The following is a 15,254-nucleotide window of genomic DNA, read 5'->3' as shown; positions in this document are numbered from 1 at the left end:
TGCATATCAATGTGTACTTGTATCAGTGATTGTATAAGAGAGTAAGTATGTGTTAGTATATGTGTGAAAAGTATGGTGTTCTGTGTTTAACTGTATAGATGAGGAAATCGAAGTGTGATTGATTCTTCACAGGACTGACTAGGTGTATGAGTGCATATGATAGTGTTGTAATAATGAGTGACTGTATGTATGAGTGATTGTATGGGTGAATGAGTGAATGTGTGTGTAGACGTAGGAATCAGTGAGTGCGTATGTAGTAACTGGTATTGGTGTGTCATGATGTCATCAGTGATGTCATTTGAGATGTCATCAGTGATGTCATTTGAGATGTCATCAGTGATGTCATCAGTGATGTCACTGAAGTATGGTGTTCTGTGTTTAACTGTATAGATGAGGAAATGGAAGTGTGATTGATTCTTTACAGGACTGACTAGGTGTATGAGTAACTCCATGGATGAGTGGCAGTGTGTGAGTGTCTGCATAGGTGTATGAGTGCATATGATAGTGTTGTAATAATGAGTGACTGTATGTATGAGTGATTGTATGGGTGAATGAGTGATAGAGGCGGCAGACCCGAGAGCAGAGGACGGCCCGGGACCAGGGTTCGATTCCCGGCGCGGCAGGTTTCTGGACCAGGGTCAGCGGACTCGATAATTCTCTCGCCTCGGTGCCCACTCTGATCAGCGATCACACTCGGCAACTCTGGGCATTAGCTTGCCTCATCTTCACTAACGGCCCCACCAGACCGCCGGGGATGCCTGGTCTCACCCTGGAGATACCCAATAAGGGACCATCTCTCAGGGAAGCCAGGAAGGGTTTCGCAGCGGTCGAAGCGCCTTGGGACCCTACGGGTAAGTAGTGCGCTATATAAATGCCAATACATTACATACATTACAATACATTACAATGTGTGTGTAGACGTAGGAATCAGTGAGTGCGTATGTAGTAACTGGTATTGGTGTGTCATGATATCATCACTGATGTCATTTGAGATGTCATCAGTGATGTCATCAGTGATGTCATTTGAGATGTCATCAGTGATGTCATCAGTGATGTCACTGACCATGTCATGAATGATGTAATATGTGACATCATCAGCAGTGGATTGCGGGTGCGCGATATATAGTTAGTGCAACTAACTATATATGGAATTTCATTGGTTTTATGTCAATAAAATGTCCAGCTAACTATATATGGTCTCTAACCTATGGTTTTTTCAGTGAATTTTCAAGGTTTTGTAAATGCAAATTCCTAACTATATATGGTCTATAACCTATGGTTTTTTCAGTGAATTTCATTGGTTTTTTAAAAGCTAATATCTATAGCTGTAAAATATATTCTTTATTACGTGACGTATCACGTAGCCACGTGAGACGCCTCATGACGCGTCGCATAACCGTGACGTATCGGTTCTGCAGCGCAAACAAAACCCGTAACGTAAGCGTGCCGGAGCACGCTTACAGATATATATATTTTTTTTAACCTTAATTAGACAAAATCCACACATGCACATATCTTGAGGCCTTGCAAAGGCACATCAAACAAACAGTCCCTACAATTTTGCCAAGTTTGCTGGAAATCTATTCCCTTAATTTTTTTTTTACTGTTTCTCTTGGTTTTCCCCTTGTTACGCTTACCGGGACGCTACCCGGTACGCGAACCGGACGCTCCAAAAACACAAGATGGCGGACTCCCGTTACGCTGCCGGTTAGCTGCCCGGTTCGCGTACCGGGAAGCGCCTCTACCGCGAAAAATCGCGGGGGACTTTAATATCCCCCTCATCAATCCTAGGGGGTCAGGAGGGGTTTACCTTGCCCCCTTTCCTTCATTTCCCCCTTCTTTTTTCACCACATCTTGTCTCTCGAACCTACCGAGAGACAAGATGGCGGCCGCTCCGGACTGTTTACAATGTTGACAGCTACGCTGCCGGTTAGCTGCCCGGTTAGCTGCCCGGTGAGCTGCCCGGTTCGCGTACCGGGACGCGCCTCTACGGCGTAAAATCGCAAAATTTATTGCCCCGCGGGGCACTTTAATATCCCCCTCATCAATCCTAGGGGGTCAGGAGTGGTCTACCTTGCCCCCTTTCCTTCATTTCCCCCTTCGTTTTTCACCACATCTTGTCTCTCGATCGTACCGAGAGACAAGATGGCGGCCGCTCCGGTTTGTTTAGAATGTTGACAGACACCGGAGAGCCAATCAGATTCGCTTCGCGAAGTTCTGTTACGCGTCAGGTACGCGAACCGGGGCGCTAACCGGAGCGCTGTCACAGATATATATATTTTTTTAAACATTAATTTCTCAAAATCCACTGGAGCACATATATTGAGACATAGCAAAGGCACGTCGGGCAAACCATATCTACAATTTTGCCAAGTTTCATGTAAATCTATTCAGCCGTTCGAGCTAAAAGTGAGTCCAACCGCCCTATGGAAAAATGAATGGGAAAAACGCGTTTTGGGACCCCCCTTTGTTCTCGGCCCCCCCTTGATGAAACCCCACCAAATTTTCAGGGGCTGCTCAGAAAAAAATGTGCCATTTTCCTGAAAATTTCAGCCAATTCCGTCCACAAACGCCAAAGTTATTAGACATAGAATTTTCAGAAATCCCATAGAGAAAAAATCCTAACTATATATACCCACTGGCTATCGCCAGTAGGTAATATACATATATAAACATATGTAATCTGCATATCTATATAAATATAAATGCATGCATACATATACATATATGCATACATATGCATGTTATTTACATGAAAGTTTTAAAAACACTAATAAAAGCAAAGCTAAAAAGCCACCTCATTACAAACAGAATGGCTTTAACTTAAACGAGGGCGAGATCTATTGCATTTTCAATGCTTGTTTACTTTGGTTCTATCAAGAAGGCATTCAGATGTGTCACACATTTGCCATAAATTCTGAATGTTAGCACTCTAGTTGCTCATTAGATCACTGTAGTAAAGCTAGTGCTCACCAGGGAAGTCTGCTGCTAATCATGGTTTGCAGCCATTTTCCCTCATTTTTTATCCCGCAGACTTTCAGTCCGCATACCATTATCCCGCAAGGTCATTGAGCTCGCATACCATTATCCCGCATTTTTTCAAAACGCATGTGCATTTATCGCGCATGCCTTTACAAAGAATTACGTTTTAAAGGCATGTATGGTAAATGCATTTGCGTTGTGAAAACCACGATGACGAGAGAGGTAAGTGGGTTTGTGTTAATTTTTTCGTGGGTTAGTGATTGTGTAGTGTAGTGTAGTGTTGTGTAGTGTAGTGTTGTGTTAGTGTAGTGTAGAGTTGTGGTGGTTGTTTAGTGTAGGGTCATGCTGGGGGTAGTGTTTTAGGGTTTAGGGTTGTGTTGTAGTGTTTGCGTAGTGTAGGGTCATGCTGGGGGTAGTGTTTTAGGGTTCAGGGTAGTGTTGTAGTGTTTGCGTAGTGTAGGGTCATGCTGGGGGTAGTGTTTTAGGGTTGTGTTGTAGTGTTTGCGTAGTGTAGGGTCATGCTGGGGCTAGTGTTTTAGGGTTTAGAATAGTGTTGTAGTGTTTGCGTAGTGTAGGGTCATGCTGGGCGTAGTGTTTTAGGGTTTAGGATAGTGTTGTAGTGTTTGTGTAGTGTAGGGTCATGCTGGGGGTAGTGTTTTAGGGTTTTGGGTAGTGTTGTAGTGTTTGCGTAGTGTAGGGTCATGCTGGGGTGTAGTATTTTAGGGTTTAGGGTAGTGTTGTAGTGTTTGCTTAGTGTAGGGTCATGCTGGGGGTAGTGTTTTAGGGTTTTGGGTAGTGTTGTAGTGTTTGCGTAGTGTAGGGTCATGCTGGGGGTAGTGTTTTAGGGTTTTGGGTAGTGTTGTAGTGTTTGCTTAGTGTAGGGTCATGCTGGGGTGTAGTGTTTTAGGGTTTTGGGTAGTGTTGTAGTGTTTGCGTAGTGTAGGGTCATGCTGGGGTGTAGTGTTTTAGGGTTTTGGGTAGTGTTGTAGTGTTTGCGTAGTGTAGGGTCATGCTGGGGGTAGTGTTTTAGGGTTTTGGGTAGTGTTGTAGTGTTGGCGTAGTGTAGGGTCATGCTGGGGGTAGTGTTTTAGGGTTTAGGGTAGTGTTGTAGTGTTTGCGTAGTGTAGGGTCATGCTGGGGTGTAGTGTTTTAGGGTTTTGGGTAGTGTTTGCGTAGTGTAGGGTCATGCTGGGGGTAGTGTTTTAGGGTTTAGGGTAGTGTTGTAGTGTTTGCGTAGTGTAGGGTCATGCTGGGGTGTAGTGTTTTAGGGTTTTGGGTATTGTTGTAGTGTTTGCGTAGTGTAGGGTCATGCTGGGGGTAGTGTTTTAGGGTTTTGGGTAGTGTTGTAGTGTTTGCGTAGTGTAGGGTCATGCTGGGGGTAGTGTTTTAGGGTTTTGGGTAGTGTTGTAGTGTTTGCGTAGTGTAGGGTCATGCTGGGGGTAGTGTTTTAGGGTTTAGGGTAGTGTTGTATTGTTTGCGTAGTGTAGGGTCATGCTGGGGTGTAGTGTTTTAGGGTTTTGGGTAGTGTTGTAGTGTTTGCGTAGTGTAGGGTCATGCTGGGGGTAGTGTTTTAGGATTTAGGTTAGTGTTGTAGTGTTTGCGTAGTGTAGGGTCATGCTGGGGGTAGTGTTTTAGGGTTTAGGGTTGTGTTGTAGTGTTTGCGTAGTGTATGGTCATGCTGGGGGTAGTGTTTTAGGGTTTAGGGTTGTGTTGTAGTGTTTGTGTAGTGTAGGGTCATGCTGGGGGTAGTGTTTTAGGGTTTAGGGTAGTGTTGTAGTGTTTGCGTAGTGTAGGGTCATGCTGAGGTGTAGTGTTTAAGGGTTTTGGGTAGTGTTGTAGTGTTTGCGTAGTGTAGGGTCATGCTGGGGGTAGTGTTTTAGGGTTTAGGGTAGTGTTGTAGTGTTTGTGTAGTGTAGGGTCATGCTGGGGGTAGTGTTTTAGGGTTTAGGGTAGTGTTGTAGTGTTTGTGTAGTGTAGGGTCATGCTGGGGGTAGTGTTTTAGGGTTTAGGGTAGTGTTGTAGTGTTTGTGTAGTGTAGGGTCATGCTGGGGGTAGTGTTTTAGGGTTTAGGGTAGTGTTGTACTGTTTGTGTAGTGTAGGGTCATGCTGGGGGTAGTGTTTTAGGGTTTAGGGTAGTTTAGTTGTTTAGTGTATGCTAAAGGCATATTCGTTCTAAAAGTTTTCGTTATTTTAATTTGCGGCCTAATAGTACATGCGGGATTTTTTTTGCGGACTGATGGTATGCGGGATTTCGTCATATATTCGCTAATCATACTTTCTATGGCAAAATGAACCCCCTCATTTTGTTCCTTTTTAAATTAAATGTTTTAAGAGTTACCACTTTATTCCAATCAAGATGGCTTCAGGTGTGCCATACCTTTGTAATAAGTAGGACTGTTAGCACTCTAGTTGTTCTTTAGAACACTCTGGGACAATCTGTCATTGGGCTATAGTTGGGCTACATCTGGCTGATATTTGGGCTACATTTGGTTTTTTTTGTCTCTGGTGGCCATCTTTGGGCTACATTGGGCTACATTGGGCTACATTGGGCTACATTTGGGCTCCAACATATATATAGCCCAATGTAGCCCAATATATATTTTTCAAAGTTAATTTTCGTAAAAACCACTGGAGCCTATATCTTGAGACATAGCAAAGGCACATCGGGCTACCAGTCCCTACAATTTTGCCAAGTTTGGTGTAAATCCATTCAGCCGTTCAGGCTAAAAGTGAGGCCAACCGCCCTATGGAAAATTGCATGGGAAAAACACGTTTTGGGACCCCCCTTTTTTCTCGGCCCCCCCTTGACGAAACCCCCCCAAATTTTCAGGGGCTGCTCAGAAACAAAATGTTCCATTTTCCTGAAAATTTCAGCCAATTCTGTCCTCATAAGCCAAAGTTATTCGACATAGAATTTTCAAAAATCCCATAGGAAAAAAATCCTAACTATATATACCTACTGGCTATCGCCAGTAGGTATATATATATATATATATATATATATATATATATATATATATATATATATATATATATTACCTACTGGCTATCGCCAGTAGGTATATATAGTTAGGATTTTTTCTCTATGGGACTTTTGAAAATTCTATGACTAATGACTTTGGCGTTTGTGGACGGAATCAGCTGAAATTTTCAGGAAAATGGCACATTTTGTTTCTGAGCAGCCCCTGAAAATTTGGGGGGGTTTCGTTAAGGGGGGGCCGAGAAAAAAGGGGGTCCCAAAACGCGTTTTTCCCATGTTAATTTCCATAGGGCGTTTGGCCTCACTTTTAGCTCGAACGGCTGAATGGATTTGCACGAAACTTGGCAAAATTGTAGGGACTGTTAGCCCGATGTGCCTTTGCTGGGTCTCAATATATGTGCTCCAGTGGATTTTGAGAAATTAATGTTTTAAAAAATTTATATATCTGTGACAGCGTCCCAGATAGCGCTCCAGATCGCGTACTTTTCGCGTCACGGAGCTTTGCGAAGCGATGCTGATTGGCTCTCCGGTGTCTGTCAACATTCTAAACAGTCCGGTGCGGCCGCCATCTTGTCTCTCGGTAGGATCGAGAGACAAGAAGAGGTGAAAAACGAAGGGGGAATTTAATGAAAGGGGGCAAGGTAGACCCCTCTTGACCCCCTAGGAATGATGTTGGGGTTATTAAAGGGTCCCGTGGGGAAAATAAAAAAAGATTTGATTTTTCACGGTAGAAGCGCTTCCCGGATCGCGAACCGGGCCGCAAACTGGTAGCGAAACAGGAATTCGCCATTTTGTGTTTCGGTTTATTTAAATTACAGGGTATAAGGGGGTACGGTATCCTGATCCCTTATGTTTTTTGAGGGTGGCTGAGGAGGCTCATATATGTTGATACATGTCTTCCAGTGGTTGTACGTGAGGGTTTTATTTTTTTTGCTGGTGACGTCTGTTAACGTTCGATTCGATGGAAATCAGGAAGTGTTGACCGCCATTTTGTCACTGCGAGTAAATATTTTATTTGTTATAAATAAATCATTATTGATAAACATTGTATGCGCCATCTTGCCTTTTTTGCAATGCCACACTTTTGTCGAGCACAGCAGCTATTTTAGATGCCTTGACCAGACCCACTGTCTGCACCCTCGCAAGCATCTCCCCCACGCACTGGTCACTCCCGCTCTCTCTCTCATGCATGGGCCAGAAACCTCCTCCCATCTGTGCTGTTCTTCTCTGAGAATAACACCCTGTGCCCGCCCGACACCTGCCTTTCACCCTATTCACTACTGCACCCTCTGACACTCCTCTTCCTCTGTGTCCGATTGTCCAGGCCAGTCCCAGGCTATCACCTAGCCCTGCAGATGTAGTTTATGGCCTCAACTGTAAAGAATCACCCCTCTTCAAAGAAGTTACAGTAGATCAAGGCCCCCACCCGATGAGATCCGTCACACTACACGCGTTCCTGCAATCTAATAACCATCCTGTATTGTGATTGGAGAGGGGATTCTCACTGTGAGGGTGTGTGGGACTGAGCCTGAAGCGGAAGATTCCAGGGATGCCTTTTTGTACATCAAAGTCTTTACAATTATGTGTCACATTAAAAATATATAGCACTCCAACAAAGTAGAAGGAAAATAACACTTTAATAACTTATAAATATATACATCGCAACAAAAACAGTAAACACCTTAAAACATTTTTTATTAAAACAGAAGCAACAATGGTTTATGACATGGGGAACAGTAGTGATATCCTGGGCGGGTGATGGAACTGGGTTTGTTAATGGAAAAACATCTACAGAAAAAACTATTGGTAAATTATACTTCTCCGGAAATTTTAAACTCACAAATGTTTCATTTGTGTAATCGTTTTATGAACATGTACATTGAAAAACTAAAAGAAATGCCAAGAACGTCCCATGTGAAAGTGAATCTTATCTGGCAATTTTTTTCTTTTCCTTCTCATGAAAAGAAAGTTAAAGCCAGGTTCGTTACCTGCCTCATCTGCAAAAAAAAAACTCTCGAGAGGGACCGAAAAAAAATAGCGCTATGGTAATCATACCATGCATCGGCACATGGAGAGGTGGCACCCTCTTAATTATTCTAAAGCACAACTTCGAGATTTGGGGGATAACCCCCGACCGGCAAAAACATCCACCAATGACTTAGCAATAAGTGAGTCAGAGGCAAGGGAAACGGTCCCAAATCTGCAAAAGAACTTTGGGCAGATGAGATTGACTTGTGTAGCATGTGGAAAATTAATTTCATGCGGAGAGATCAGTATTACTTCAATAAATACAGTAATCAATGATGCATTAGAACTTAATATCAATTCATTTTCCGAACGTGTAATCAGTACCTGTCCCATGTCAATTCATTGTTCGAACGTATAATCAATACCCATCCCGGATCAATTCATTGTCCGAACATATAATCAGTAAAAAGTGCGACAAGTGCGACAAAATCATATCGATAATTCATTGTGAGCAAGTACCAAAAGTGTCGACAATTCTAACCTTCAATAAATACAGTAATCAACGATGTATTAGAACTTAATATCAATTCATTGTCCGAATGTGTAATCAGTACAAGTCCCATGTCAATTTATTGTTCGAACGTATAATCAATACCCATCCCGGATCAATTCATTGTCCGAACATATAATCAGTCTTATCCCATATCAATTCATGTGCTAAAAACTGCATACATATCTCATGATATCAAGGCTAAGCAATCGGGGCACAATAGTTTCATTTGTACCGGCGCCATTTTGGGTGAGGTCTGGAAGGTCCAAGTATAGTCAAAATGTCTCCACCAACTCGTGGTTGGACCGGGACCTCTTTCGGCAGTCCAAAAGTTTACGTTGAAGGGTAGTAGAGGGGACTGGCGACATGAACCATCAGTCAAAGAGGGGTGGGAGGCAAAAATCTCTCCTACCGGGTCATACTGGTGTCCCACCGGAACTGATCAAGTTGGTAGTCTTGCAGGATTTTGGTGATTTCAAGACTGAGGCCAGCGCCGGCATGAGCGCGCCGACGTCCCGCGGCTACGTCGTGGTCGTTCCGTAGGTGATCATGGCAGTCATTCCCCATCGGGGGTCGGGGGCCCCCGTGGCTCTTATAGAATCTTCAAAGTTGAGGAGAACGTTTCTGGATGCAGGACTCATTTTGTATTTGAACTCAGAAGCGCTGTTGCACCGCAACAGTGGACGAGACCTCCGCTGGGTGAGCGGAGCATCATTGCCTCGCAATAGTGGACGAGACCTTTTGTCGGGTGAGTGCAGCGTCGCTGCATCGCAAGAGTGGAGGAACCATTTTGTTGGGTGAGTGCAGCGTCGCTGCATCGCAAGAGTGGACGAACCCTTTTGTTGGGTGAGTGGAGCGTCGCTGCATCGCAAGAGTGGATGAACCCTTTTGTTGGGCGAGTGGAGCGTCGCTGTATCGCAAGAGTGGACGAACCCTTTTGTTGGGTGAGTGGAGCGTTGGGGGTGCAGCTGAGGGGCCCCCACCTGGGGGGGTGGGAGAGGCTCGTTCGCGCCGCCTCTCCCTCCCAGCGCACCCCACGCCGACACCTGGCGTTGATATCCGTGATGTCCGGACCAGGCGATAAGAGGGGGGGGTCAGAGGCAGAGGCAAGACATCCCCCCCCTGTGGCCTGCAGGGCGCCGCTTCAGGCCCGAACGGGGAGCTCATATCAAGCCGGGGCCAGACCAGGAGATACGAGGGGGGGGGGTCGGTGGCATATGCAAGACATCCCCCCCGTTGTCGCAGTCATTATCTAAGAAAGAAGAATCCCGTCGGCCTCGGCACCTCTCCTGGCCCACCTTACGGGATGACCTCCCCGGCCGACGCCTGCCAGCAGGACTCGCCCTACAAGTGCTGAAGGCCTCGTCTTCCGGATGGGCGTAGCCGCGAACCTGTTGCACTTCGGGAGTTTCCGGAATGGGGGTAGGTATCTGCTGATTTGTATTTATTTCATGTTACCGTTATTGGGCGTGGCGGGCGGTGGGACAGACATGCTTGGAGCAGTGGGGGGTTGGCGGAGCCTAGCTACCTCGTGGCTGCCGTAACGTCAAGCTTGGCTTCTTTCACCATTTTCATGTTTCTTATTTCTAGCGAAGTCAAAAACTCATCAGAGGCCACTGATTTTGTTCGATTTCTTTCCTTTCCTTTTCAAGTGTGTTTCATGCTAAAGTTTCTGTTTAACAGGATACAGGGATTACTTCGTATTTTACATATGTCTTCTTTATTAGGGGTTCTCTCCGGGTGAGTCAGATGATGTACCTCTAATAAATGGTCCGGGTGGAAGTAGTTTCTCAATCAGTGGGGAGTGACAGATTACAACGGGGGACAAAGGTCCGCATTACCCACCCTTCACTACTTGCAAAGACTAGACAGAATATTTCTATTCCACGTTATTTGCAAACAGAGAGTTCCTCGAAAGAACTATTCCTTGAACAATAAATTTCCAGCCAATCAATCAATCAGGCATGACGGATTACAACGGGGGACAAAAGTCCGCATTACCTATCCTTCACTATCTGCAAAGGGAGACAGAATATTTCTATTCTTCTCTGTTTGTAGACAGGGAATATCTCAAACAGCAATAATCGATAAAAAAAATAGTAGGATTATAACACTTTAATAACTTATAAATATATACATCGCAACAAAAACAGTAAACACCTTAAAACATTTTTTATTAAAACAGAAGCAACAATGACAACTAACAGTAGTGATATCCTGGGCGGGTGATGGAACTGGGATTGTTAATGGAAAAAGATCTACAGAGAAAACTATTGGTGAATTATACTTCTCCGGAAATTTAAAACTCACAAATGTTTTATTTGTGTAATCGTTTCAGGTCAAACGGATTGTGGGACAATGTTGACAATGGAAGAGTCACCAAAAGGCATTTGGCTCGATGTTGCAGCAGGCTGTCATGTATATAGTTATTTAATAAAACTTTTTACCCTGTTACTTTGCTGGTGTGTTGTATATATTTATAATATTTGCATAGGGTTTGTCGTTATTTTGGGTGGGGTGGGGTGGGCGGCGGAGTCGAGCTTTCTTGCAGCCATCATGGTGTGGAGCTAATTTCATCTTACTAGTTTCGTATTTCTCATGAGGGGTTGTTCTTAATGTTTCTATTTTAGCGAGGTCAAAAACAGATCCCATTAGTGGCCTACTGATTTTGCTCGATTCCTTTTGTTTTTTTAAACTATTTTTCACTATCTGCAAAGACTAAACAGAGTATTGCGACTCTGTGCTTGTTTGTAAATACAGAATGAACCAAAGAGAACCAATTCTAAAACAGTAAATGCTTGGATAACAATCAATCAAATGGAGAGAGAAGCAGGCACGACGGATTACAACGGGGGCACCGGCCTGCGTTAACTACCCTTCACTATCTGCAAAGAGAGAGTACTCCTAAGAGAAAAGAGGGGGGGGGGGGAGCGTTCAAAGCACATCAGCGTGCATAAACACGAAAATGTTTTTACCTATCATGTACTTGACATTTGACAGCATTTGATATTTGCTATTAAAAAACCATTGAAATTCACTGAAAAAACCATAGGTTATAGACCATATATAGTTAGGAATTAGCATTTACAAAACCTTGAAAATTCACTGAAAAAACCATAGGTTATAGACCATATATAGTTAGGGATTAGCATTTACAAAACCTTATTTTACTCGCATAAAACCATTGAAATTCGCATATATAGTTAGTTGCGCTAACTATATATCGCGCACCCGCAATCCACTGCTGATGATGTCACATATTACATCATTCATGACATGGTCAGTGACATCACTGATGACATCACTGATGACATCTCAAATGACATCACTGATGACATCACTGATGACATCATCCAGTGGCTGTTTATGAAAAGTTAAAATTTGTCTTACATATTGAAGAATGAGTGGATGTATAAGTGTCTGGATGAAGGATTTAGTAGGTGCATGACTGACTGTATGAGTGAGTGATTAAATGTGTCTCACTGAGTGCATGGGTTAGTGACTAAACTGTCTTAATGTGTGCATCATTATGTCTGTTGTTCTGTAAACTGCTGCATGTGTTGATCAGGAGCTATATGAGTAACTATATGGGTTATTGGTTGGTTGCCCAAGTATTTGTATGGGAGACTGAGTGTGTGTGTGGGTGGCTGGGAGGTGTATGACTCTGTGCATAGATGTGTGAGCAGTTGATTCACTAGATCTATGGGTTCAAAAGTGCATGTGGAAACAGCTGTATGAGCGGTTGACTGTGTGCATGAGTGTATTGGTGAGTGAATGGATATCTCAGTGCTACATGTAAAAATAAGTACATATGTAAAACACAGTACATGTGAGAGTTGACATATATAAATAACTGTGCATAAGAGCCAGTGAATATTTGAGTGGCTGTATGGATCATTGTGAACTTGTATCAGGGATTGGATAAGAGAGTAAATATGTGTTAGTATATGTTTGAATAAGTAAGGTGTGTATAACTGTATAGTTGAGGAAATGGAGATGTGATTGATTCTTTGCATGACTGACTAGGTGTGTGAGTAACTCCATGGATGAGTGACAGTCTGTGAGTGTCTGTTTACACTGAGTGTATCTAAGGTTATATTAGAGTCTGAAGAGGTTCATCGTATTATCACATGAATGATGTCATCATTGATGTGATCAGTAATGTCAAATGAGATGTCATCAGTGATGTTATCAGTGATATCATTTGAGATGTCATCAGTGATGTCATCAGTGATGTCATTTGAGATGTCATCATTGATGTCATCAGTGATGTCATTTGAGATGTCATCAGTGATGTCACTGACCATGTCATGAATGATGTAATATGTGACATCATCAGCAGTGGATTGCGGGTGCGCGATATATAGTTAGCGCAACTAACTATATATGCGAATTTCAATGGTTTTATGCGAGTAAAATAAGGTTTTGTAAATGCTAATCCCTAACTATATATGGTCTATAACCTATGGTTTTTTCAGTGAATTTTCAAGGTTTTGTAAATGCTAATTCCTAACTATATATGGTCTATAACCTATGGTTTTTTCAGTGAATATATATATATATATATATATTTATATATATATATATTGCACACAAAATGCCTCGCACTTGAAACGGAACCTTGAAGGGCGGCCAGTGTTACTGCTGCGAGGCTTTTCAGAAATAATTGCCACAAACCCTCCTTGTGAACAAAGAGGGACACCAGCCCTGGCTGAATTGCTGAATTTCTTTTATTCGTGGAAACAGCACGAAGACAAAACGGCTTCCTTTCCCAACGTTTCTGCTACTGCAAGCCTTGATCACGGGAGAAGTCTCTGGCTTGTTGAACTGCCCACGTGGTTGATTTTAAACCCTGCAGGCCGTATTCTCATGCCGAGTGCGCAGGGGGAAAAAGACTGTTGGCTTGAAATGGAGGCGCTTTAATATGCGTGTAATCCTTCATTGTACCTGTCACTTCCCCAGCGCAGAAGTTCAGTCAGCCATAAAGTACATTTCGTGTTCTCATGTTTTCCACTCATGTAGAAATGCAGCTTCAGCCCCCAACTTCCACTGCCTGGAAATCGCTTTCACAGAGGGCAAGCAGGTCCCGTTCTACCAAAGTTAATTGCACACAAAATGCCTCGCACTTGAAACGGAACCTTGAATCTTGATTGGAGGACTGTTTGGGGGTAGGAGGCCTGTATCACTACTCCCAGCATGCCCCCTGTCCCACACTCCAGCAGCATGGAGGCCTCACCCACCCAGGAGCATGTGTCAGCCATTGCACTGTTCCCCCTCAGCTAACATGTAGGTAGCCATCTTATATTGGAGGACTGTTTGGGGGTGGGAGGCCTGTATCACTACTCCCAGCATGCCCCCTGTCCCACACTCCAGCAGCATAGAAGCCTCACCCACCCAGGAGCATGTGTCAGCCATTGCACTGTGCACCCTCATCTAACAGGTAGGTAGCCATCTACACTCTTCTTGATGTGTGTGTGTGAGACCTGCATCCCTACACACAGTAACAATTGCATGCAATGCATTTACACCTGACATGTATGAGAAAATGATGTACCTCTGCACCATGAAATTACACAGTCTTGCAATGAATAATACTAGTGGTGACTTCACAATTGTGTAGTGTACAGACAGTTGATGACACGCAGATGACACAATACTTGCACAGTGCCCAACACTGACCATTACCCATCTAATCCACAGGTGATGAAGAACTCACTGCTGAGGACCACAACAACGAACAGCAAAGCCAGTCTCCACCCCCTGTACATGGACTCTCTGATGTAGACTCCCAGGACAGTTTGGACGATGAGCTCCAGGCCGGCCCATCTGGTGTGCCACAGACCCAGAGGTCCCAAGACCCCATCCTCTCCACCACCACATCTGCTGCAACAACAACAGCACAGCAGACCCCTGCAGTCACGCCCTCTGCCATTACCGCTGCCACCCCCGCCACCACCACCACCGCCAGTACCACCAGTACCACCTGCAGCACCCTCCCTGTCCCAGGGGATAACCAGGCCCACCAACAACTGTGGAGGGCAGAAAGAGTGTGCGTGGACCCAGAGTGGCGAGGCAACAGGTCCGTGGCAACAGGGCAGGTGGGAGGGCTAGGGTCACCGCCAGACCTCAGGAGGAGTGGACACCATCCCTGGATCACTTCACCAGAGTTGTGGAGGCATACCAACAGGTCCAGGGACAAAGTGACCGGTCTGATGAACTATTACGGGAGCTCATCCTGCTGATGAGGTCCATCGACAACCGCCTTGGACAGATGGTGGACCTCATGGGCCAGCAAGTGGCGTTACTGAGGGACAGGCCATCGTCCCAAACAACACCTTCGCCCCCCTCTGTTGTGCTACAGGATGACAGTGCACCATCCTCCCCTGCGGCCACAGAGAGGGGTGAGTCCTCAGACGCCGCTGGCCAAGCAGCAGCCCCCCCAAGAGATCAAGGGGGCATCCAAAGAAGAGCCTGGGAGTCTCTGGAGGCAAAGCACCAGCCACACGCCAGTCACGGAGCCAGCCCTGATGGCAACCCTCTTCCCCACTGTATTGACTCTTTGAACTGTCCTTCCCTGCAGTGCCTCGTGAATGGCACATGTCTGTTGAACTGGGTCACCACATCCATGTGGTCTCTACTCTTGCATCTCATCTACTATGACTGTCAACTCACTGCTCCATCACCACCTACATGTGAAAATGACCGCACCCCTCACATGTCAACTTTGTAAATAAAACACCTTACACACTACAACTTGTGAAGTCTTGTCTTCAG

General features: G+C 44.6%; 1 protein-coding gene across 1 annotated transcript in view; it reads right to left on the bottom strand.

Moving 5' to 3' along the window:
* The window catches only part of LOC147705711 (sulfotransferase 1 family member D1-like), a 517,747-nt gene that overhangs the window by 311,136 nt on the left and 191,357 nt on the right, over positions 1-15,254 (bottom strand). The window lies entirely within an intron of this gene.

This window comes from Lissotriton vulgaris, chromosome 7 (assembly GCF_964263255.1).
Source record: "Lissotriton vulgaris chromosome 7, aLisVul1.2, whole genome shotgun sequence".
Lineage (NCBI taxonomy): Eukaryota > Metazoa > Chordata > Amphibia > Caudata > Salamandridae > Lissotriton > Lissotriton vulgaris.
This window is presented reverse-complemented; position numbering and strand designations above follow the sequence as displayed.